Source organism: Bidens hawaiensis, unplaced genomic scaffold, assembly GCF_021521415.1.
Source record: "Bidens hawaiensis isolate Kalapana, Puna unplaced genomic scaffold, B.hawaiensis_p1.1 tig00059936_1, whole genome shotgun sequence".
Classification (NCBI taxonomy): Eukaryota; Viridiplantae; Streptophyta; class Magnoliopsida; order Asterales; family Asteraceae; genus Bidens; species Bidens hawaiensis.
The window spans coordinates 9,391-35,338 of record NW_027500798.1 but is presented as its reverse complement, the minus strand read 5'-3'; the positions used below and the strand labels follow the sequence as shown (position 1 = coordinate 35,338).

At 34.2% G+C, this 25,948-nt stretch overlaps 2 pseudogenes across 1 annotated transcript; one reads left to right on the top strand and one right to left on the bottom strand.

Moving 5' to 3' along the window:
* The first annotated feature begins 1,201 nt into the window (after positions 1–1,201).
* LOC143602855 (3-beta-hydroxylase pseudogene) lies at positions 1,202–2,852 on the top strand (annotated as a pseudogene).
* A 3,558-nt stretch (positions 2,853–6,410) lies between these two features.
* Positions 6,411–15,057, bottom strand: LOC143602854 (uncharacterized; annotated as a pseudogene). Its single transcript, XR_013147929.1, has 8 exons — positions 14,952–15,057; positions 11,207–12,029; positions 10,396–10,548; positions 10,269–10,310; positions 10,109–10,189; positions 6,749–6,868; positions 6,598–6,687; positions 6,411–6,496 (listed from the first exon to the last, which is right to left on the bottom strand). The product of XR_013147929.1 is annotated as an uncharacterized LOC143602854 (transcript).
* Positions 15,058–25,948: the final 10,891 nt, after the last annotated feature.

Below are 25,948 nucleotides of genomic sequence, written 5' to 3'. Positions count from 1 at the left end.
ATTTAAAAAAAAAAAAAAAAAAAAAAAACCGGTTAATAAAAAAAACCGGTTAATAAAAAAGCCGGTTAATAAAAAAACCGGTTTATTAACCGGTTCTAACCGGTTTCTAAACCGGTCCTAACCGGTTAGACCGGTTAGGGTTTTGACAGCAAAAAACCGGTTATTAACCGGTCCGGTTATTAACCGAACCGGTTTTTTTCCGGGCCAAAAAAAACCGGTCCGGTTTAATAACCGAACCGGTTTTTTTAAAAAAACCGGTTTGTGCACCTCTAGTACTAACCATTTGGTCTTGATGCAAAAACAAACAGAACCATTAAAAATTCCGTCAGATGTGATGGTTCTTTAACGAATTCCATCATAACCATTAATAAATTGACACGTGGCACGATTTTAAAGGTCCACAAATTCATCGGACAGTGTTGAAATTCCGTCGGATCCGATGGATCTTGAGCCATTTTGGGGATTTGTTGAAAACCTAGGTTATTTCTGGAAATTGTTTTTCAAACTAGGCTATTTGGAGAATTTTCCAATAATGAAATTATCTTGTTTTCTTATAACGTAATAGGGCCTTCAAGAAGACCGGTCATTTTGATCTCACTCAACCTCTCAACTCAAACTCTCAAATTCAATCTATCAAACAAGAGCATCCTCAGCGTACACTACTCGTGTGTTAAGAGGAAGAATGTAGACACAGTAATACCATACAGTTAGACAAAAGTGAGAAAACGATGTAAAAGTATTAGGTTAGCTACAACTTTAGAAATAAATCAAGAAGCACGGGCAGTGGTTAACTACATATATGCATGATTTAGAAGTTAGAAGCAACTAAATTTGTGGCCCTAAAAACACCCAAAACTAGAACGTTTAAGCGTCATTGTAATTTGAAATTTGAGTATAAATATCATAATTACCCCATGCGATTGACACTTGTGTGGCATGCAAATGACGCTTGTGGCCGGCATGCAAATGATACTTGTTGGGGATCAGAAAAGTTGTGTCGTATTTTTCTGTCACAGTACCACACCTAATAAATACAAATGGCTTGGTGTTGGTACTAATTAAGAGTATGCAAATATAAACGCATTTATAAGAAAATTGAAGTCTATATATATATGTGTGTGTACAACCATAATATATAGATAGAAAGATAGCCAAGCCTTGCATATATATATCTGCTAGCCATATATATATAGCAACAACAATGTTACCTCTCATTTCAATTTCCCTACTTACGTTGTTGCTGTTGATTATTCCAATTAAATGGCTACTATCATCAAATAATTCTAAACTAAGCTTAAAGAAGCAACCACCGTCACCACCAAAGCTTCCGATTATCGGAAACCTTCACCAACTAGGCTCCGTCCCTCACCTCTCTCTCCGGTCCTTAGCCAATAAGTATGGACCCGTTATGATGCTTCATTTAGGGAGTGTGCCCACACTTGTGGTCACCTCCGCTGATGCGGCTAAAGAAATCTTGAAGACCCATGACTTGGTTTTCTCAAGCCGCCCAAAGTTACCCATTCCGGACCAGCTTTTTTATGGCTCCAAGGACATAGGGTTTGCGCCCTACGGAGAGTATTGGAGGCAGATCAAGAGCATTACGATCATCCACGTTCTGTGTAAGAAGCAGGTTCAGTCGTATCAGCATGTTCGACAACGAGAAACAACCCGCCTTATCGACCAAATTAGCGGCAGTGGCGGTTCGGCGTTTAATCTGACCAACATGCTTGCTAAGCTTAGTAACAATATCATCTGTGAGGTGTCTCTAGGAAAGACTTACGAGGGTTTTAAGTTCAAAGAGTTGCTGGTGAATTTTCAGGATCTGCTTGGCGTTGTAAGCGTGGGGACTTATGTTCCGTGGCTGTCTTGGGTCGACCGGTTGCGTGGTTTGGAACGTCTGGCAAAGACAGTTGGCAAACAGCTTGATGCTTTCGTTGATTCCATTATCGAAGAGCATGTAGCAAAGAGGAAAAGTATTGGCACTGATCATGCTGCTGGAAATGATCATGATCTGGTTGATATCTTACTCGATGTTCAAAAAGATAACGCATCAAATTTTAAGTTTGGAAGAGATACCATTAAAGCTCTTGTCATTGTAAGTCTGTCTCCATCTCCAGACCATTTATTATTTATATCCCAAAGCCAATCATACTGTTTATTTATAAAACATATATTTCTTGTACGTGATCTTGTAGGATATGTTTTCCGGTGGAACTGATACAACATACACAACTACTGAATGGGCACTGAGTGAGCTAATAAGACACCCACACACCATGAAAAGGTTGCAACAAGAAGTGACAACAGTAGGTAACGGAAGACCTATGATCACCGAGGATGATATCGACCGGATGCCCTACTTGAAAGCCGTCTTGAAAGAGACTTTGCGATTACACACGATAATACCGCTACTTGTCCCTCATGAATCAACTGAGGATGTGAATGTCATGGGGTATGATATCAAAAAAGGTACCCAAGTCATAGTAAATGGTTGGGCGATTTCACGAGATCCTTCGATATGGGAAGATGCTGATATGTTTAAGCCAGAGAGGTTCTTGAATAGTAGTGTTGATTTTAAAGGGTTTCACTATGAATTTATACCATTTGGTGCCGGGCGAAGAGGGTGCCCGGGTATTGATTTTGCGGTTTCTATAATAAACCTCGTGTTAGCCAACTTGGTGTACAAGTATGATTTCGCATTGCCAAATGGTGAGAGATCTCAAGAACTTGACATGAGTGAGAAGGTTGGACTCGTTATCCATAAAAAATATCCATTGATGCTTGTGGCTGCTGCTCGTTTCTAGTAGTACGTTTCATGGTGGCGCTAAATAAATAATTTCATGGTATATGAAATTGAATTAATGTTGCCTAGTCGTTACGTTTTTACTTTTATGTATTGTACTGTACTGACCTTAGTCAATGGGATATGAAGTTGAATATTATGAAACCCATAGACAACCCTTCTTCGAGCCTTTCCTTTAATTAATAGGTTGGATTTACACATACAGATAGTTCTTAAAACATTTGGAACTTAACTAAAGCACACATTAAGTAGATTTTTTAAAATATAACATAATAAACATAGGAAACTTCTGTTGGGATTTAACAAGATCACCAAAGTCATATAAACCATTTATATGAAAAATGCAGCGGAAAAATAAGTTTTAAATCTTGTTAATTTGATGAATATATAAAACCGATTTTATATGCAAAACCCAAGCCACGGATCCATATACGAATTTGCATGCTTACCAATATAAATAACCATAGGGTGTTCATAATATACTACCTTCAAGAGTCCAAGAAAAAGAAGAAGACGATGATTTGAAGAGCGAGTCTCCAAGATAGAAGAACCTCAAGCTTGTATACCCTTCAAGCTTCCAACAAACACCTTGATTTTGCTAGGATTTACACTTAGAAAACTTTTCCTTGATATTTCTTTCCTTGGCCGAAATAATCCAAGAGAGAGAAAGAAGAAAGGTTTACTTGCAACCTGTGTATGTGAGAGAGAGAGAGTCATCTTGGTTGTAAGTTACCAATGCACTATTTAATTCAACCAACCACCACTATTGCATGTCTTGAATAAATAAAACATTAAGTGAGGAGAGAGAAGGGGGGAAAAAGTGCAGCCAAAGATTCCCACCAAATTCAAACTCAAGTAATCTATTTTATTTATTTAATTTATAACATAATATAACATGCAAATCCAGTATGCATTGCATATTGTTACTTAACTAACTTAGATAACTTCGTATATGCAAAGTGCGAAAGCGGTAGGTTTTGCATATTGTTATTTAACCCATTTAAATAACATCGTATATGCAAAATGCAAAATGCAGTAAGTTTTGCATAATGTTATTTAACCCACTTAAATAACATCGTATATGCAAAATGCAGTAAGTTTTGCATATTGTTATTTAACCCACTTAAATAACATCGTGTATGCAAAATGCAAAATCTCTTGTAACATAAATTATCCATATAATTTATTTAGTACACAAGTGCAAATATTTAGAAATCCAATTTCCAAATATTGTAAGTGTTGATATTTATTTGTTAGATCATATCTTAAATAAATATCATGGTGTTTGTCTAGCTTGTTATTGGGTATGACCCGACTTGGATCATAACGTACTAGCCACATCAACTCTAATATGTGTCTTGGGCAGACCGATTCCAACAACTTCAACTTCTTAGATGCCAATCTTTAGTCGAATAAACCTACCTCAAAGGCAGCCAAATCCTTATTCTACTACTTCCACAACTTTCCACCCGATGTGCAGTCAGCGTTTCTTGGTGATTTCTACGCCAAATAGCCTCAAATCCCTTTCCAAAGGATCTTAACTTGGCTGATAGCTTTGCTACACAAATTCTTTTCCTTTCAATAAGTCATAGCTACTGCTCCTCAACATAGTTAATCTGTTATCCACTTCAACATCTTCCTACTGGCCATGATACGTGGGTTGTATCGTCGGCTAGACACTTTCCCAAATGTGATACATGGAGAGTAGGAGAAATGCCTCTCAACTCATCGGGTACTTCCAAACTCCTAAATGATCCGATGAATCTTGGGCTTAACTTTGAGCATTACTTTATCACCAACATTAAATTCAATCAGTATGCATCACTTGTCAACAAAAGATTTATGCATATCCTATGCAACTTTCATTCTTTCCTTGATTTAATCAAACTCTTTTGGCATTGTCTTAACCCCTCCAAACTCCCTAATTCCTTCTAATCAATCTCATCCACACAAGAGTTCGAAAAACGTCTCCCACAAAGCATCTCATACGGCGGTATGAGAATGGTACGTCGTGCTGATATTTACCATTGTACCCAGTGCCTCATGAAACTTTGTCTAAAACCTTGATGTGAACCGAGTACCCTGGTTAGACACGATTGATAGTGGTACATGGTGTGAAGCTATAACCTCCTTGATAAACGTCTACCAAATTCTTTGACGTAAAACTTGGCATGAAGCCACTATCAAAATCAGCAATTTTGAGGCCATGATCCCTGCACACATTTAGTGAATCAGGCCCGACACAGATGAACCTGACAGTAGGGTGTTTTTCGAGTTTGCTTTTCAGGTTTTGGGTTATGAGGTTAGGGTTATACGGATTTTAAAGTTTAAAATTTAGGCCCGAACCCAACCCAAATCTCTCACGGGTTTTTCGGGTTCGGGTATTTGGGTTCGAATATTTTCGGGTTGGGTTCATCAGAAAACGAAAGGAATAATAAAAAAAATATGATTCTTTTCTCATTACGTAAATAACCAAATAATAAATTAAGATAACCCGATAAATCAACATATTCTTTGATTACAATTGTTATAAACCATAAATCGAAAAAATATATAAATAGTTTATAGTCAATGAGCAATAATAGGTGGGATGGGAATATGTGAAATGTTTAGAGCGTTCTGTATACATTGAACCTAATAATATCATGTTTTTAAACAAAAGTTTATCTGGGTTTTTCAAGTTGACCCGAAACCTAGAAATTAAGCCCAAGAGCCAACCCGAATTACTTCGGTTTGGGTTGGCCTTTTTTTTGGGTTTGGTTTTTCGAGTCGGGTTAGTTTGAGTCCGGGTTTGACTAACTCGGGTCGTGATTCGATTAAAAGTGACAGCCCTACCTGACGGATTGATTCATTTGTTCTATAATGTTTAAGGGTTCTTTTATGTCAAAATTTAATGATCAAACGAAATGGTGGTTGTGTTATGTGGTTTAAGCACCATTGATTTGCAGTCAATTGTATTTCTTATTGGTGTAAATTTGTGATTTACTAGCTGTAAATATGTGAGGTGAGTTCATGTTCATATCCATGTCACATTCAAGTTGTCAAAATGTCTGCGTGCTGTTTTCGACCTGTTTATGCCCCAAATTGTAGTCTATGCCTTCATGATTTGTTCAAACCGGCCGCTTGGTTTTGTGACTGTTGTCTGGTTGATTGTATCTTCAAGGTAACCAAAATAGTTTCAGTAGTGGTAAACTGATATCTAACCTCAGCTTCCATCACACTAGTTAATAAGGTATAAAAACCACATTCAATTAACTAAAATACAAAAAGTATATGCCTCCCAAAAACACTCCCAACTATTAACGTGAAATTTGAAGTCAATCTCTAACGACCTATTAGTAATACTCTACTAACTTAAGGTAACGCGTTCTTGCCCACAAGCATTCTATGATAATAAGGAAACTATAATACATTAAAAAGTATAGAGACTGTTTTGTGTAATCGTTTAAAATTAGGTGTTTAGTGAATGATTGTTTAATAGCCTTATTTGGATGGTTAGGTCAAGCTTTATACAAATATAGACCACACTATATACAGACTTCTCATTGTTTCTAAGACACTAAAATGTATAAGAAATCTCACAATATCATGAGTTGGTCGTTCCCTTGTTCAGTTCCCAGACAATATACAGGCATCGATGCTTCAAGATCCTGATGTGCTTGTTAGAACAACCGACAATTTCTGCTCAACCACCTGAAAGATAAAATTGTATACAATTCTTAAAAAATATTTAAAAAAAAATCATATTTTGCTTCCAAGTTAGTAACAAACTAACAATCAAACCCATGTACTACCATTTCAAAGCGTTCCAATTCTTTTCTAAGATCTACATCAACGTCTGCTGGTATAGACTCAACGCCATTTGCTGATGAATCCTTGAATACCTATAAATTTAAAGCATTTATACTCGTGCAATATAAAAATACAAAATAAATAATTAAATACCAGCTTGAAACCTTCATGAGAATGTGACATCTTAATGCTTTGAATACTCAAAGACTGATATTGCTTTAGGACTGCAGATAAACGGATGATTACACAAAGAACTGTAAACTTATGCTTCATCTGTCAATTATTTTTTGTAAAAGTTAGTTCTTTTATGCCTATATTGATTATTCTTTTTAAGAACTAATTACAGGAATAGTCCCTGTGGTTTGATCATATTGCAATTATAGTCCCCAAGTTGAAAACATTACAGAATTAGACCAACCATTTGCGACTTTGCGTAAACGTAACACCATTGGTCCCTAAAACAGATGGAGGCTTAACTTTGCTAACAATAAGACTCCATGTTGTGGGCTTTATAGCCCAAGGGGGTGTTTGTTTACCTCTTATTGGTACCATTCAGATGTAAATATTTGAATCGCTCGAGTGTTTGGCAACTTCAAATATTACATCTGATTGAAGCTCTGAATCGCTCAGAAACAATATGAGTCTGAATGAAATATATGACCAGAAAACCCAGGTTGCTTCTCATCTGCATCCCTCTCAATCCTTAACATAACAGCCGCCGCTCTATCCCACCCTTCCAATCCACGGTACTGCTTCCCTGTCAACAGGCCTTTCTCATCTGAGATCCATCCCAACCCTCAACCGGGTAATTTTTTTCTCCAAAAATTGACGAGCAGTTTGGTTTGTTCTACCATCTGCTAAGGTGTTTGTGTGTTTATATTTTATATCATTGACTAATTAGATTGTTGGTGTTGGTCATACTTGTTTGAGATTAGGGCTAAATTATAGAGATTAGGGCTTCAATTGTGAAATAAACTATGAGTTCTGGATGTTAAATGCATATATGCTTTATTGAAGTTACATGTTTCATTCTTTTTCAATAAAACTAACAGATAGATTTTTTAGATTTATTTGTTTGTATTATGCCTTACTAAAATAAAATTAGGCTAACAATTATCTAACTGAAACGATTGGGTTTAATTATCCAAACCGTTATTAGCGATTCAGGTTGGTTCGGTTTTAAACACTATTGATGCATATTTTTGTTTCTTTAGAAATTTAAGAACATAAAACTAAAAGAGTAATTTTTCGTAGTAGACAAATTTCATATGCATTGCTTTTTAGGAGCGTTCATGGTTCGGTTTGAAACCGTGGAACCGTCCGAACCGGTTAATTATGAAACATAATATAAAATTCGTTTCGGATACATTCGGATATAAAATTCGTTAACCGCCCAAAGCGGTTAATTTACTTAATTCGCAATGTTTCTACCTTAGTTCAGCTATTGGCCAAAGGATTGCCGTTCACGCATTTTAACTATTGTGTTAACTTCTTACTGAAACTTCTCTGTCATCATATATGCGATTTGACTATTTGTCGCATGCTTAAGTTCAATTGGTTGATTTACAGATTATGGTGCTTTTATATGTTGACCGGTTATGTTAATTTACTAGATGGGCAGTTAAAAAAGTCTAAAAACTGATTTAGTTTACTCTTTAAAGACTTCTGTCATATTATGTTAATTTTCTAACAACAAGGGTACTTCAAACAGTCTAAAAATAATGTAACTGAATGCCCAACTGCACCTAAGATTCATAAAGGTTGAGCCCACAATTCTTACCACTAAGCTAACCAAAGCCACAAACTTGAAACAATATTTACCATGGTATGCCTTAGGGGTGTTCACGGTCCGGTTTTTACGGTTTTTATATCAAACCGTAAGACAAACCGTTAGTAACGGTTTTTGAAAATCAAAACCGAAACCGAGCTGTCAGAAATAAACACCGAACCAAACCGAACTGTTATTAACGGTTTGGTTCCGGTTTCGTTTCACGGTTCGGGATTATTATGCTTTCATGAAAGAATGCATAAACAGTAAACTAAAAAAAAGTTGTTCAATATGCGTAGAACATGTTTTAAATAACCAGATGTCACGAGTGAAATAATACTTGGAAACAAAAACTTGATAAAGTTTTAACCACACATTAATATTAATTCTTCATTACCCTTAATATAATAGTTAAATGTACAGAGAACAAAAAACACAAAACAAGATATTCATGAAAAAAATGATGTTAAAACTGACGAAGCATGGAAACAAGATACGGTGTTAGATGAGACAGGAAAACAATTACACTTCAAATAAAAGCAAAACTAACTTAATATATCTTTAAATCTTACGGTCCAGTTTTACGGCCGGTTTCTGGTATAAACCGTAAACAAATCGTTTCTCGCGGTTTGAAATTTTTGAAACCAACCAGCCGGAAGCTAAAGACAAAACCAATCACGAAACCAAACCGATGACCGTGAACACCCCTAGTATGCCTCATGCATTAACTATCAAAGCTGTAACAAAATTACTCTTGATCGAATGCTATATGTGTTTCGTATACATTCTAGATAACTTTTTGAAGCTTGTATTCTTGATTGAATTATAAAGAAATTTATCTTCTAGTTCTGATCCCCTAAGTTGTTGGTTGCTTACCTTCGTTGTGGTAATTTGTTTTTTTAGAAATGGCCCACAAAGAAATGACCTATACAGAAATGGCACAGAAAAAGAGTAGGATCCGCTGGACTAGAGTCCAACGAGAACACTATCTTTTATGATATACAAGGTGGAGAAAGTGATGGCCAATTCGTTCACGGCATAGAATGGGGTTCACAAGGCATTAATTATATGACTACTTTGCATGACGAGATAGCTACTCAACTAATTTCAAATTAATAAATTTATTTTGTATGCGAAGTATTAACTTCTATTTGGATTTTAATATGTTTCCATGGATTTTGAAGTAATAATGTGTAATTTGGATTCTCTATGATGATTTGTATTTTCTTTTTATATTTATTTATCATTCGGGTTCTAAACATACAGATACATTTCATTCAGCATAAAATAGTTCAAAGGGTAACATAGTCATTTTGTACAGTTATTCAGATGTCTAACCAAACAGACTTTAACTTGTTCAGATCTTACTGGCTCAGACTCTCTTAACCATTCAGACCTCTTTATGGTTCAGCACTTAATGCTTCAGCAATTGCCAAACAGCCCGTAAGAACACTTAAAATGGTGGGACCCACCAACCCTCTCCTAGGCTCCTCTTTAAGTGTTATTTAATATTAAAGGTATAAATTCTTATTGTTTGATTTTAATTAATAAGGGTATTTTAGTCGTTTATTAAAACATAACAGACTAAGCTAATCTCCAACTATTTTAGGGACCAATGGTGCTACATGTTCACGCAAGCAGTTGTTTAAACCCGTAATTTTTTAAACTTGGGGACTAGAAACAGGGGCTATCCGTGTAATTAATTCTTCTTTTAACTGAAAAAACACAAACAAAAAAAAAAGCACCTCCTCTGTAAATTCCCTAAGAGAATTATGATCAAGTTTCAGAAACTTTTTTCTGTGATGCCTTACAAGCAATGCAATTAACTGAAAAACATGTAAATCCCAATTTAGTGAACTGTTTATTATTCATAAATTTAAAATTTAAGAATGCCAGGTGATGTACCTTAACCTCTTAAGTGTTGTAACCATGAAGATGTTCCCCGTTCTGTTAACATGTAAAATTCATAACCCGACTCGTTTGATCATAACTAAACCGATTTCATATGAAGAATATACCAAGAAATGCATACCATGATAATATGGTATGACCGCTTATGATATCCCTTTTTCCCGGTGATTAACCCGATATTATGAAGCAAACAAGCAGCTTCAAGATATTCAAGATCTTTGTCATCCAATAAAACATCAACTTTGTTCCACTTCCTTAAACCTATGAAAATTTCCTGTAAAACCAATTACTCCTACTTTCCTAGATTTTGATGACAAAATTGTTACTAATATCAATAATAATTAGAACCTTGTTTTAAAAAGCGTGACGTAGGGATGTAAACGGGCCAAACAGCTCGTGAGGTACTTGAGATCAGCTAGCTAGAAACTCTAATCGAGCCAAGCTTAAACATGCTCAAGCCCAAGCTGCCTTGTTAGCCTAAACAAGCCTATTATAGTATTATATCTAAACAATATTTTATTATATATAGTTATAAAATAATTATTATAAATAAAAATATTATTTTACATAAAATATAATAAAAAGTAACTAAATAATAAATATTGTGTTATATATAACTTTTTTTATTATAAACATACATAATAAATAATTAAATTGTGTATAAAATTAATTAATAAATAATAAACGAGCTGAGCCAAGCCGAGGTCAAGCTTGAAAACTACTCACAAGACAACTTGCGAGACTAAAGAAGCCTACTTATTTATAATATTTTTTATTTAATACATAAAACATATTTTATATAATGATTGTTGTATATATAATTATGACATTAATTACTAAATAATGTATATTATATTAAAACTTTAATAATAAACATGCGTAAATACAATTAAAAATGTATATAAATTAACAAACTATGTAACTAATAATACCTGTGCAACAGAAGCACAAGATGCAGCAGAAGTCATCCTCTTCTTATTATTAAACCTGGAAGCAAGCCTCAAAACCGATCTCCACCTCGCGTTCGCATTCAAATCAAATCCATCAAAACAATATGCTAATTTCTCAGCAATCACACCCTCTCCCAACGCATAGCCCGAAACCTCCATCTCTTCCACGCCAAGCAACTCAAATATCTCTTCTAACAAAATCACAGCAGCCACGATAAACGTTATAAACCTCTTCACCTTCCATTTCGTCTTGGCATATTTTCTCAACAAGAAGCTTCAATTCTTGTTTAGTAAACTTCCAATCCCTCCGGTAACCTTCAAGCAATCCGATCTCATTCACCAAATCATTACTGTAGCCCATAAATATTGCCTTTTCAATCATTCGAATCGAACAGGAGGAACCAACAGCGGTGTCAATATTAAATTGTGATACCTTTTGAATCAGTCCGGATTCGTTAACAACCGATCTAATATACTCTCTCATTGCGTTAATCTCATTGTGTTTAAAAAATCTATGAGTTAAAGTTACATGTCCTAACGTCAAGGAAACCCCCAATTTTACGTTACCTTGAAAGCCGACGACGAATTCGGTGGAGCCGCCCCTAATATCGACCGTCAGAACCGTACGATGAAAATAGGGGAGAAACTGCAAGACGCCAAAGGCGAGCCTCGTCGTAGCCGGAAACGACCTCAACTTGTAGGCCGAGGGTTTGGTGGATGAGGTGAAGGGAGTCCACGGCGGCTGTTGCGGGGTGCTTGAAGCGGTGGAGGGTGAGGAAGCGGTGGGTGGTGGGGTTGACGGGGTCTTGTTTGTATTCGTTATATTTGCGATATTTTGTTGAAGCATTATCATTTGTGGTGATACACAAGATGATCAACTACTTATGCTTGAGTTCGTTCATTCGTTATTTAGTTTGGTCGGTTAAATCGCCATGTAACGCTCATCGGCCGACAAACTTAATTGATTCGTTAAATTCGTTAATTAAGTCGGACCATTCAAATTGCCAAGTAACGCTCATAGGAGGCTAACTCACACATTGGTTTTGGCATGCTAATAAGTTGGGGAAACAAAATGTCATGGGAAGCTCAACACCTCAAAGAACATTCGTTAATTGTTTTATTTGTTTGGTTTTATACGAAACAATCTATGATTTAATTTAACTATTCAATTATTCTATTATTAAATTATTCAATTACTTACTAAATCATTTTTTAATCAAGATCTATTGATTCGATCTATTCATACACTCAAAACATTTTTACTCTCTTGATCGGATACAAATCATTCATTCATCAAGACTCGGTTATCACGAGCCAACCGAAGCAATTTACACTCTATTATTGAAATTGGTTTTCACCTATTTATCTTATCACGTTATTATAATATCAATACCTCTAGTAATTTAAATAATATAGCACAATTTAATACTCATGGTATCATATACATAAACTATTAAACATATTCCAAGTATTCAACCTTAAATTTTAATTTGCTAAAACATATTAAACTTTGATAAAAGTTATTCACTCATCAAATTAACTCATTGATTTTCAATCTAGATTCTAACTTATCCTTAAGTTTGAATAAACATCAGCATAACATATTTAAGTTCTGTTTTACACAATTAATCATATGAAATCTGCACAACTATTCAATCTTCTCGTTAAATCACATCTTTATTAATAATAGAAATGTTTTCTCAACATCAAAGAACATCAATCATTTATTTTCTATAACTGCCTCATGGCCACATGTTTAGTCAAGGAGATAGCTCATGTGATCCCTAAAATATAAACTCAATTTCCAAAACATAAATACAATCAACTCAATCTCGTTCATTAAACTAATTGTTGGTAATTTTGATTAATTTACCCTACTCATTCTCATAACAACAACATTAACAAACGCAAGTCTAAACATCAACTATATGCTGTCAATTCAAATTAACAATACCTCAACAAAATCATAGCGCCTCAAACAATAAACTTTACTTCAAAAAATCACTCGTTACGCTTCACTTGCCACTATCACTATTCAATTCAATCATCATATAGTTTTGCACCCAATGAAATCGTTCGGTATTCTTGTTAAATACTTGTCACGTACCACAAGACGTTGCAAAATGATCTATGTCGTATACTTCTGAAACCTATACTACAAGGTTTGCTCAAATTTTATACCCTTCTACTTGTAATTGCTACAACTCTGGAAATCCTAATCACCCACGTCATTTGTGTTCTCGATTCAATCACGTTCATCAAGATCAAAATTTCCAAACTTATTCTATTAAACTCTACTTTGAAACTTGATTAAAATATTTCAATTCAATCAACTTTAATTATTCAAACTTTTATAGATCTAATTAATTAAGTTATTCATAACTAAGTTTATCAAAGAAGATGTTTTTGTCACCTTTATCTAAACATATATTACCTTTCTCCATCGTATATTATTGATGTGCTAAAAGTAGTCAAACAATTTAGTAACTAAAATATGCTAATCTAGACACTAAGTAATACTCTAGACTCTTAAACTTAACTTAAAATACTAACCGGCAAGTGTACCAGTCGACTCTGGTATAGCTAAGTAAGTCCGGATAGTGAACCACGAGATTCTTTAAATTATGTATATTAACTAATTAATTAGACTCGACTAATTAACACAACTATTTATTTATTATTATTAAAAGGGGTTTTTTAAACTATATTATATTAAACTAATAAAATAAACTAATTAATAAAAGACAATTAATGAAACATAAGACAAACAAGTTTGACTGAGATGATGATGAAAAACCACCTAGGCTAGAATCCCCAAAGTTTCAGTTATCAAATAGTTGGAAAATAATAGTTATGGAACTAGGATCGTAAAATAGATACTTAAAAGAAAACCCGAACAGGACCCCTGGCACTTCAAGAAGAGACACATATGGATTTCTAATAAGTTTTAAGACAAACCAATTATATGTATTAAACTTCCTTACGGTTATATAATTAATTTATGAAAGTGTACCTTTATAGTGAAATCCTACCTTACAACGCGGAAATCAAAGGTAATTTAATGAACTCGATTGACTAGCAAGACAAGGTTAATTAATCAAATCTAGACGAACTCCTTACGAAGAACTAAATCTAGCAACCTTAATCAACAAAGATCTAACAATAACCTATCACCTTACAGATTTCTAGGTTAGCAGCACACTTTTATTCATTTGACTAATAATATTATTCCTATGGTTTTATTGCAAGTCAACCACAAACTAGTCAAGAATATGACAGACAATGACCAAGGATAATGTGGAATAATAAAACTAGAACAACCAAAACCAAGTACATATACACATCAATCAAGTAAAATCATATAGTTTACTGAATCATAAAGCCATAACGAAAAGACACAATCCAACTAAAATCAAAACATCAACGATGGTTCATCATAAGCCTAGGCAGTCTATAAAGTTTAGCCTAGCATCTTAAAATCAAACAAAACACGAGTAGAAATCATGGTGAACATCGGATAAAAATTAGAAATCGAAATATTAAAGATGATAAAACCTGTAATGTCTTCGATCTCTCTTGAATTAACACTTCAACGGATGAATTCTAGCCTCCAAAAGCTCCAAAATACGAAATACTGGATTTAATATTCGACCTTAACAGCTTATGGTTCGTCTCCCCTTTAGGGTTAAGGTTAATGATGTTTATATAGCGATTAAGTCTTAAAAACCTGTCCACACGTCATAATCTTCTAGAAAAAGGGGCTCGTCACGCCACACGAGACAAAGGAGTTTAGCCACGTTACGCAACAGCACAATATATCCTTGTTGCGTCATGCGACGAGGTTCCTTCTTCTGGTCGCGTGACGCGACCAGGTCCCTCTAGTCCGGTTCTTTTTCCGGGTCGACTGGTTCTTCTATTGGCTCATTCCGGTTCAACCCTAATTCATCCTGGTTCTTCGTTATAACTTGTTTAAGCTCCTTTTCGACTGTTTATCGCACCCAAGACCTACAAAACTTCATTTAGCTAGTGATACATCAATTCTAAGCGAAAATGAATCATAAATCATCAAATACAGTATAAAATTATCATAGGAAAACATATATAAATAACTGTAGATCAATTATAATAAATCTTTATTCAATTTTTTGATTTAAACAACTTCAAATCTAATAAATTATTAATTCTAAGTGATTATGCTCATATAATAAAATCTATCTTTCCAAAAGACAACTTCCTATAATACTGTACACCTAGTTTACCTTTTGACCTCATTCATCCCAATTCATTTCACTCTCAACCCTAAGGAATCCTTTCCTTTTCAAACTTCCAACAATTTATAACTTTTACCAATAGTCATTTTAGAAACTTTAATATCTTATTAATTCAACTCAAGAGTTTAATTTATTTTTAACAATATTTCATATAACTACGATATACTAGTTTATAACCAAAACGTATTAAAATTTTGTTTTCTCAAAAAATAATGTTTTTCACATATTTTGTAACCTACTCTATGGGATGAGTTATGTTGACCATCCGACGATCTAAGTAATTATGGAGGCTTACATAATTATCGAAGTCCTCGCATGGAAATCATAATCCAGATAATTGTGTGTTATAATATAGAATCGTAAGTAGTGGAAATAGTACAAATGTCAGAGATGATAAAGACATGGTGGATACACCACTGGTACATCCTATATATAAATACCCTTATCGGATTTTCATTTGGAGCGCTGTTTTAACTATTCAAGGTTCTGTGTTATGATAAATTTTAAAAATTATATTTTAAAAAATTTCTTTTCCTCATAATTTAATGGTGTTGTTATAATATTCTTTAATTTCAGGACGAAATTCCCTGAAGTATGGGAGACTTTAATAACTCGGGTTTTCATATAAAATATTAAATATCAATACCCGACCCGTTTTCGTTTTCAGGTAAGTTAATCGATAAAATAGTTTAAACTATTTACTTTATAAAATTATTATATTATTCTTTTCTGTATTTATTATTTTAACTTTGAGAAATATACAATTTTAACCTTAAATTTATGTTTTAACTATTTTTGTTTCCACACCATAACTTCAGGGACTGGATTGCAAATTTTATAAAACTTATATTATATGTAACATCCCAAAAATTTTGGTCCAAATTTGACAAGTTAATAAAGATAAAGGACCAAAAATATTTAAATAATAAGAAAATAAAAATAAGAAAATAAAAATATTTCATAAGAAAATTCCATGGGAAGGAAATAAGAAAAGAAAATCCATCCCACATAGAAAGATGTAAGAAAGTGGAAGTATTTCACATGGATATAAATAAGAAAGATGGAATCCATCCCACATGAAAAGTGGTAAAGAAATGGAAGCACTTTATAAGGAAGAAAGTTTCCATAGTTATATTCTTTTATGCTAAGCATGCACCTAGTGGTCCTAGCGGAGGGTGCAGAGCACCCAATGCACACGGGCTCGAGCGAGGCCGATGGCGAAGGCGACGGCGACGGGCGCAATGTGGCGCTTTGATATCGAAGGCGACGGTGAAGGGCGATGGGTGCAATGTGGCACTTTGATGCCGCACTTCGCACGCTCGCATCGCCGCGAGCCGCTTGAGAGCCACCTTATTGTTTTTGGAAAGTGGAAACGAGACCAGGAAATGACAAGCTCTGAAAGTGCAAAGACTAAAGAGGAATTTCTGGAAATTGAACCTCATCGCAATACGCGATGGAGGTAAGGCTAGGGATCGTGTATCGCGATCTGGTATCGGTAGCGCGAAACAACCACGTGGCAGTGTGACAGACCACTTGTCACCACGTGGCGTGACCTCCTAAAAGAAGGCGTCGTGATACGCGGCGCAATTAAAGTAGAGCCCATCGCGTATCGCGATGGGACGCAATTTCAAGTATAAAAGGGAGGGGTCACGACTCACTACTCACACACACACCTCTCACTCTCTCTCTCTAAAATACTTTCTCTCTCTATATCCATAGTCGGGGCTATAGCCCGAACCTTGATTACAATTAAGCATAATATAACTTTTCTTAAGCAAAGGTTATAGTAAAATTAATGTTTCTTCTTGATTAAGAAATGTAGGCATATACATACAACGGGGTATTGTCAAACTTAGTATTCTCTATGATTAAAAAATATAATATTCATATAAAAAGGTTATAGTTAAATTAATGTTTCTTCTTGAAGAAGAAACTCAGTATAGATGTTTCTTCCTAAGAAGAAACGTAGCATATAATTGATAAATAAAGAAAGGGACTAAAGGTTCAAATGTTTTAACAAATGATTTTATCAAGGTTAAAGCTATACTAAACAGACTAAAGGTCTGAAGCTAGATCAATGATCTAGTTATTTATACAAAGGTTATTCTCGTACTATAGGTCTGAGGTAACAAATCAAGAAGCAGAATCAGAAAACATGAATCAGTATCAGAAACTGATTATAAACAGAACAGGTGAATACGCCCAAAACTTTTACAAACTCTTTTAGAGTCAGAATGTTTGCATTGGATTTACGAATCCTTAAAACCTTGTGTTAAAATAATAAGAAACGGACACTCTGATTAAAAGTATACATGTGTCTGGATCCATTCATACATGGTGACTCAGAGTTTCCCGATGCCATGCATGTCATCAACATGCCTCTGAAAGTCTACGGGACTGTTCAGAGAAATGATATTGTGTATATGATTAATTGTACATGTACTTAAGGTAATTTTATCCCAATTGAGTTGGGTGCCTAATGAGTAGTCACAAAGGTACTATTGTTGGTTTCACAAAGGTATTAAAAGGATTTTACAACAGAGTCAACGTCATTCACCAGTTGTGTCCCGATGTATTTTATAACCATTTTACAGAAAAACAGAAAGGTTAGAACAGACAAGCAAGACAGAATAGAAGATTGGAGATATAGTCATTAGATGCTATCTGGTGGCTTAGATATTTATTTCAAAATATTATAAAGAAATATTTTTTCTAAAAAGACAGGTATTTGAATTATCAAATGGGTAACTGAACCCGAGTTTTCAATATAATAATATTTTATCAAAGACTTCTGCTGAAAAGAATACATCTTCTCAAAAAAAGTTTTGTAAACATTAAATGAGTATTTTAACCCGGTATTTTATAAATGAATAAATTATATTAAAGACTTCCACTAAAACAATCCCGCAACTATGATGAATTTATAAAACAGGTACCAACTATTGGTCACACGTCTAGGCCCGAAGTTGGGGTGTGACATTATAGCCAGGATCCAAAACCCTAATCCATTTATCCATATCGCGACCCGTAACCCGACTAATACCCCTGGACCACAATCTTCGCGTTTTGTTTGGAATTGATTTGTGATCTTTGTATATCTTACTAGTACTGTCCTCACCGACTAATCTAATTAGGAAATTTAGATACTTTTTATACGTATTGACATCTTAGTAAAACTGTCTTCGTCATAACAAGAATCTATAACTTAAAGATCGTTATATACCAATTAAACTTACACGCACCATCTGAGGAGGATTACAAACAAAATCCCCTTGATTAATTAAGTTGTAGCAGCCTTCATTATCCTCCCCGTTCGTCGTTTGGCCGTCAGGCCGTTCTTCACGAAAACCACCAATTCTCAGTTGTATCAGGTAATTTTTATATGTAACACAATCGTTTTAATTTATATTATCAAAGCCCTAACATCAATTAAGCAAATAATGAGCCGATTAATCAGTTGTTGAATTAGGGTTCTTAGTCTAATTGGGAATTTAACGGTTTCTACATTTAAACTGTTGTTCTTATTCTTTAACAAACAAACCAGCTAGTCCAACTTGTTGGTTGTGTGTTGTTAGCGTCTGTGAGCCGGCCAGGGCGCAGGTTCGAGCCCCGGCCAGCGCACATCTTTTTCTTTATTTTCTTTTCTTGTGTTTTTAATGTTTTATAAATAAATTATAAGTAGTATTAATTATCAAACAAGCATTATCTTATTAAGCCGACATCATAAATTTAACTGTTCGTGTCAACTAATATCGTTACAAGATTTTTGTATATATATGTATGCATTATAAATATATATTATTAATGAACTGACAATTAGTTTTATTAAAACCCAACACTATAAATTCACGTTTCTCGCCGTTGAACGTCTTAATAAACTTGCTTATATATATATATATATATATATATATATATATATATATGTGTGTGTGTGTTTAATAAACTTATTAAATAGATTTCTTTAAAAGATTCAAACAAAATATTTATTTATATATTACTACCTATTATAACTAGATAATTACGCATTATTATTATGATTATCTACTTATTTATACATAAGTATTTTATTTTTTTCGGATAATTATAAGTATATTTTTTCACATCAAATTTAGTTATCTAAATTATTAGTTTATAAATGTGATTATATATTTTCATATAAAGTAAACAAGGGTAATTCGATAAATATTAAAAGTAATGACTTTAATAAATAAATGTGAAGCAATAATATTACTCTTTGGAATAATAATTATTATAGAAATCTATCGATCAATTAATAAATATTCAAATCCCAAACCTAACTTAATCACATCGAAATCTTAACTTATCAAATCATGTTTTATCTCTTATAATTAATTTAATATTATATTATTTAATTAGGAATCCTTGATGATATATTCCGAATGGTTCATCTCTCTCACATCATCACTTATATTTCGTTCATTCGATCAGGTGAGTATCACATTCCCCTTTTTACACGCATTTGTTTTTACTATTTTGGGGACGTATGCGTTACTATTTATTTCCCTATTATTTAATATGCAAATTGCAACTGTTGTCACGTGTGTTTAACAATGTATACCTTAATTGTTATGTGCTTACTTGCTTTATGTGAATCGCATTCGGAGAGGTCCAACATAATCTCAGAATAATATAATCATACGACCGTCGTAATAGCCATCGTCCAGTTTGCCTGGCATCGTGCTTATCGACAATTCATTATTTACTTGCTCATTGGTTAAATTGCTTATCTCACTTGATACAGTTTTCTCTCTTAAATATTATTATATAATCATGAAAATCTGGTGTTTTACTCACTCAATCTCGTGTTGACAAAACATATTGTATTTTTGACGCATATGCAAGTTACCGCATGTTACGATTATCAAGATTGTTTGAAGCAACTTAGGATCTATGTTAGAGAAGAAAATACAAACATTTAATTTTGGATGTTTATTTTACTTGTTAATTATAAATTTTATGTACTATGATTATTTGAATTTGTTATACTATTTAAATTGGAATAATAAATATTATAATTTTCAGTTTGCATGATAGTACCTTGAGAGCTGTGAGCAATCAGCTCACGCCCCGTCATTTCCGCCTTAGGTTGGGGTGTGACAATTTCTCTATTAAAAATTTTAGATTACATACTTTTGGAGTAAAAAACAAAATGATTAATAAAGAGACACGATGACAAACAGAAAGACGCAATGACGTATTTTTTTTTTATTTTTATAAAACAAAGTCATACCCATATTAAAGATAAAAAATGCTTGTTATAATGGGGAACTTTTTTTATAAAAAAATGGCATACGAAAAATTAATAAAAATTTTAAAATGATTGAGGAATTGACATGTGTCTTGTATGTGACTACAGAAAATATGTGTTTTTCTCTTTATGTCCTTCCTCATTTGGTCCCCACTTGACACATGACAATCAGTTATGGATTCACATCCTTCTTATTTTTTTACACTTTGTAGAATAACTCAATCCCTATATATTAGGTAGTCAAATCGAATCGATTTTACAAAATAAAAATGCATAATTTTAATAAACACAGCTTATCAAAAGTGTTCCTTGCATCCAACTAATCGTTGTTAACGACACTATCACCACCATCGCCACAACCATCGTGCCTCGTCCACCGCCATCCTGGTCGTCCACAACCGTCAATGTTATTGCCAACACCATTGTAAGATCATTTGTAGTGAATAAAACTCCTAGAAAACGTATTGCATCACGTGACGTCACGTCACCAGATGAGGTTTTTTTTTTTTTTTTTTTTTTTTTGCCAAAAGTGATGTGGTGGATGGAACTCCTCCGATTGTTACCTTATTATTTTTTTTTTCATTTTTAATTAATAAAAATAAAACAAATAAAAATTAATTATAAAAATATTATATTTTAATTAGAACACTACATTAAAATTTAAAATAATAATAATAATAATTAAACATGTAAAGAGTACATAAAAAATATTATTTATGAAGCTTGTATTTTTAATGACGTTATCCTTTTTAATTGGGTTAGAGCCCAAGCATGTCTGGTGAGTTGGTCGATCAGTTCCTACAAAAAGGCAAGATCTTTGACATTTGCCTCCTTTTCAACATCTCGGCGAACTCCACATTGGATTGAGAATTTTGTTTCATTACTTGAAGACGTAGATTCCCATGGTCGTGTATTTTAGTGAGTCGACGGTTCATTTCGTTATTTTTTTTTCATTTCAACACCCGCACCCACAGCTGACGACCCCGTCACTTTCCTATTTTGACGACTTCTTATACAGTCGGGTCATGCATCTCCACATACTCATCCACTCTATCACTGAAATAATCATCTTTTAAGTTGAAGTTTTGAACATAGGACTTTGGCATTTTGGATCAGTTGAGGACGAGGTTTTGGACCCTTTTGGTTGTCACCTACTTCCGACCCGATGGGGGATATGCCGTGTAACATTTTGAATTTTTTGTACTTATGTGTTGTTTATGTTTACCCGATTGGGGAATGTAATACGGATCTTTCATATTTATAAAAGCATGCATTTATTAGTATTTAACTTTGTTTAATTTATTTATATCCACATATTATTCAAATCCGTCAAACATCTCTTAGAAACCCTTAAAATCGTTTTTTCTTAAAACACATTTTTTAGAAGTACAGGGACTGAAATCGTTAAAAAACAAAGTTGGTCAGATACCCCGTCGTTGCGCTGCACGTAGGAAACACCCATGCTCCGTAACCTAGCTCGGGGGACTCATCAGATTAGCCAAATCGCTTTTTTTGATCGTTTATTCTCCAAATCTCTTCCGCAATAATCTGATTCACCTTTAATCTCCAAGTTATGAACCTAGTCATGTTTGGGGATGAATTGTTTGTCTTTTCCTGCAAGTTTTGATGTCTAATTCGGTTGTATTGATTAGAATTTATTTTAATTGATTAATTGTCAAAGTTGACCAAAAGGCACAATTAAGGCCTAATTAACAAATTCGCAAACTATAACCCAATTCCTCCTATATAAACCATCCTTAACTTCTGTAAAACACTTAGCCTAACTGATATAATGATACATATATTTATTTCCCTTGTATATCTTATTTAATATTTAATTAGTTTTTGTTCGGTTTTAGTTAAGATTTGTGTACTGCTAACATTATTGTGTTTTGTAGGTTCCGGGAATTGATTGTGGTAAAAAAATGGCGAAAAACGAGTCAAAATAGCCAAAACGAGAAGCCGAAATGCATCAGGAAATGAACCCGAAGGAGAACCAGTCAGACCGGCCCCCCATATTGATAGCGTTGCGCCATGCGACAAGGGGGCCAGACATAGTCGCAGGGCGTGGCTACCATCAGATTCCAGATAGTTTACTCATTTTTGTTCAGCAGTGGGCCTTGTTTCAGTATATGTACACCATTAACCTTAACCTGAAAAATACCCTATGAACAATAACCGAATTTGGAGTTTCTTGGTGCTCAGGATTGCAATATTTGGCGGTTTTGAAGGAAAGAATCACCCGGTTAAGCGCTACTTGTTCAACAATGAAGACTACGAGTTTTATCGTCTTTAATATTTCGTTTCTACTGTTTTTCACCATGATTTCGTTTATCATTGTTTTGTTTGATTTTAATATGCTAGGCTAAACATTATAGACTGCCTAGGCTTATGATGAACCATCGTTGATGTTTTGATTTTAGTTGGATTGTTTCTTTTCGTTATGGTTTTATGATTCAGTAAACTATTTGATTTTACTTGATTGATGATGTGTATGTGCACTTGGTTTTGGTAATTCTAGTTTTATTATTCCACATAATCCTTGGTGATTATTTCATATGATAGGATTTTGTTAGGTCATTTATTGTGTGTTATTGATAGTTTATGATTGAATTCGAATAAGATCATAAGAATAATATTATTAGTCAAACGAATAAAAGTGTGATGCTAACCTAGAAAGCTGTAAGGTGATAGGTTATTGTTAGATATTTGTTGATTAAGATTACTAGATATTGTTCTTCGCAAGGAGTCTATTTAGGTTTGATTAATTAACCTTGTCTAGCGAGTCAACTGAGTTTATTAAACTACCTTTGATTTTCACGCTGTAAGGTAGGATTTCACTATAAAGGTACTCTTTCATACATTAATTAGATAACCGTAAAGAGTTTAATTTATAAATTGGCGTGTCTTAAAACTTATTAGAAATCCATAGGTGTCTTCTTGAGTAGGGTCAGGGGTCCTGTTCGGGTTTTCTTTTAAGAGTTTATTTTACGATACCAGTTCCATAACTATTATTTTCCAACTGTTTGATAACTGAAACTATGGGGATCTAGCCTAGGTGGTTTTTCATTATCATCTGAATTAGTCAAACTTGCTTGTTGTCGGTCCCGGAATGACCACTCACACTCACAATTAAGTCATAAATCACACAATAAATGTGTCGACAAGAGAGCTAATGACAGTTGCTATTTTAGGTAAGAAAACTGTTTGTTAACGGCGAAATCAGAAACAAACAGTGTTGTTGCTTGAGGATTAGTAAAATGTAACAAACACAAACAATCACTCAAAAGATTTCCTTTATATAAATGATTCATACAAATGATAATCGATTAGGGTTTCTTGTTTGGAAAGTCTATCCGTACAATCCTAGGACAGCTGTCACACTCAATATCAGAAAATATTCTTTTAGGTCTGAAAAGAGTCAATTGTCCGTCTTATCCGTTGTACGCGTGCCCTAAATTATTCTATTTATAGGCCTGCTACCACCTAACAACTGTCCCATCTTCTAGAAACCCTAATGATTGGTACATATTCAGAAATATACTAAGTGTAAAAACAGGTATTTTGGGTAGACTTTGTATCAGATGTCTTCACCGAGTAGGCTTGTGCCTTTTGTCTTTTACGAGTATACCTAGTAACCTTGAAGTGTACTGGAGAACAGTTCTCCGAGTAGACTTTAGTTAGAGTATTTTCCTAAGAAAATACTCACCTAGCAGACTTCAATCTTCTTGACCATATCAAACTTTGCCCGATATAATCTAACGAGCAAACTTGTTCTTCAGAGATCCTTTCAACTCTTTGCTAGTGAATAACTTATTAGTCAAGCCAAGTGTGCTGGTAACACTGTAGCTTACTCGGAGTTGAACCTTGCTCGACGAAGTCCTTATGATTATTCTTTAACTTCCATCAAGCATGCTCGGACCACTGTTTTATTAAAGAATACCTTGCTAGATCTTCCAAATACTTGGCTTCAACAGCTTGGTTAGCCAAGAGCCTACTCGGAAGTAAACTTTCTTAGCTATGAAGAACAACCTTGCTGTACATAGTGAATCCTGCTCAGATTGACACTAAAGAAGACTTCTAGAAGATAACCTTGCCCGAAGGACAAAATACCTTGCTAGGCCAAGTAAACCTTGCCTGGGAGTCCAAGTGTGCTCGGATTCCATACTTAGCCATTTCTGGGGAGGTTGAGAAGATTCCAATCTTCCTTAATCATCCTTAAGTAATTTCAAGTCAAATTCTGACTCAACAATCTCCCCCCTAGATTGGAACACCTCAGCTGTCCCAAAACACTTCTAATGTTACATACACTTAGTCAAAATACAAATATCAAAATCAAATTACATATTCATAAAGTCAAAATATTACATATTGAAAATATGTCCGTAGACATTACAAAGAAAAACCTATTCTAAGATCTTTATCTTCTTCTCGCATTGTAGGCTGCTTGTCTTCGATCCACCAGTACTGTTCCTGCCCTTTGCTGAAAGATAGAAAGTATCTGATAGTGAGGGTGATTTTCTGGAATTGTCAATCCAACAATGTTCCTCAGATCTTCCCAGTGCAAAAATGTTAGGTCTTCATCATTTCTGATGATACCCAAGATAAGTCCATCTGAGTTTCGAAGAATGTAGTGGCCGTCAGTTTCCTTGTATTCAATTTCAGCAATAAGACCATTCTTCTGGACAACATAGTTTGGGCGTGTCATTCTCCTCCTCATACTAATACATGTATTCATATTGGACAAGGATTGTTGTTTCTGACTTTTGAAAGATAATCACATTCTGCATCCCTTATCCTCCTCATTCTTGTCAATATTCTAGTCCTCTCATGCTGGTCAATTCCCATTTCTTCCTTTGATCCACCAGAGGAAATCCCTTATCAGCTTCACTTTCAGGTATTTTGACAATTCATTATGTTGTCTCTCGACCAATTTTCTGGTATCATGATAATCATATAATTCAAGACTGGCCATTTTCTCCAACTGCTCTCTTTTGAATTCAGCAAAGTCATCTTTGAAAATTATGTCCTTTAACTGTCTACTTTGCATAACAACTTTCAGAGTTTGAGAGACCGAATCACAATAGAGTTTTATAGGCAAATCAATATCAGTTTGATTCTTTTCTTGTCTTTGAGTTCCACCTCTACTTGATTCACCTCTGGCTGTAGTTGGGTATTGCCTTG